This window comes from Myotis davidii, unplaced genomic scaffold, assembly GCF_000327345.1.
Source record: "Myotis davidii unplaced genomic scaffold, ASM32734v1 scaffold238, whole genome shotgun sequence".
In the NCBI taxonomy this organism is placed as follows: Eukaryota; Metazoa; Chordata; class Mammalia; order Chiroptera; family Vespertilionidae; genus Myotis; species Myotis davidii.
Genome location: NW_006293779.1, coordinates 12,236,380 through 12,237,458, shown reverse-complemented (window position 1 = coordinate 12,237,458; position 1,079 = coordinate 12,236,380).

Here is a 1,079-nt window from a genome sequence, read left to right as displayed (position 1 = left end):
GCATCACCCAGATGCGCTCACCTGGGCCCTGCTAACGCGCTCTCCCAGCGCCAGGGACTCTCTCCTCTGGAAGCAGCGCTGGCTGTGGGAAAGCTCTGGTTAGCTCCTCCTCTCCCTCAACAGGGATCTCAACATCAGCTTTTCTAAATGGGAAATGAAGGTCCCCAGCCTCATGTATTCGACATGTCGCTTGTACCTTTGCACTTGCTGAGTTCCGAAGACGGCTCAGGAGCCTGGGGTGCATAGCTGAAAGGTATGAGGTGAGTGCGGTCACATGAGACCCAGTTTTGTAAATGGAACCAGGTCCTCCTAATGCGCCTCCCTGTCACCAACGTGACAGCACCCACTGTGTGTCAGGCAGTGCATTAGTCTCTGGATAGAAAGGCCAATGACACAGGTTTCCAGGCCCCCAGGGCTCACAGTACAGGGTCTGAGGGAGGCCAGGCCAGGACCAGACCTGACTCCCTCCGATGGTGGGAATATTCTTCACATGATTTGCAAATTGTTTCATTAAACTGGTTGTTCATCAGCTTATCATTCAGATAAGCATATTGAAAGGTGACGTGGTGGGCTGGAACCCTGGCCTGTAGGTTGGGTGATGTGTCATGGGTTGGGGTCCCCTCTCTTGAGGTTGCATTCTAAGCCTGGGATGGGTGGGTAAGTTGAGGCCCGGTGTTCTTCCTGATGTTAAAATAGCAGCAGTGGGCTTCGAATGGTGGTGCCCACACCGCTGTTTTTCCCTCTGAGTTGGGGCCAGTTGAGAAGCAGGGTGGGCAGATGGAGGTTCAAGTCTCAGCCTTCTTATTGATGAGGCCGGCTTGGGGGGCATGGCCTGGCCCTGTGCCTGACACCTGGCTTCCTCACACCACCACCCCAAGTTTATATTTCAAGACCCACCTGATGAATTGTGGAATGGAGAGTGGGAGCGGGGCTTAGCCCTGACTTTTCCCATTTGCTGGCTCACCATGTCAAACCCACTTGTGTGAAGTTCAAGAGCTGAATGTGGCAGGCGGGCTGGGTCCTGACCTTGAGCATTCAAGGTCACCCTATGGAGCATGGGCACAGCCTGTCAGCTGGCC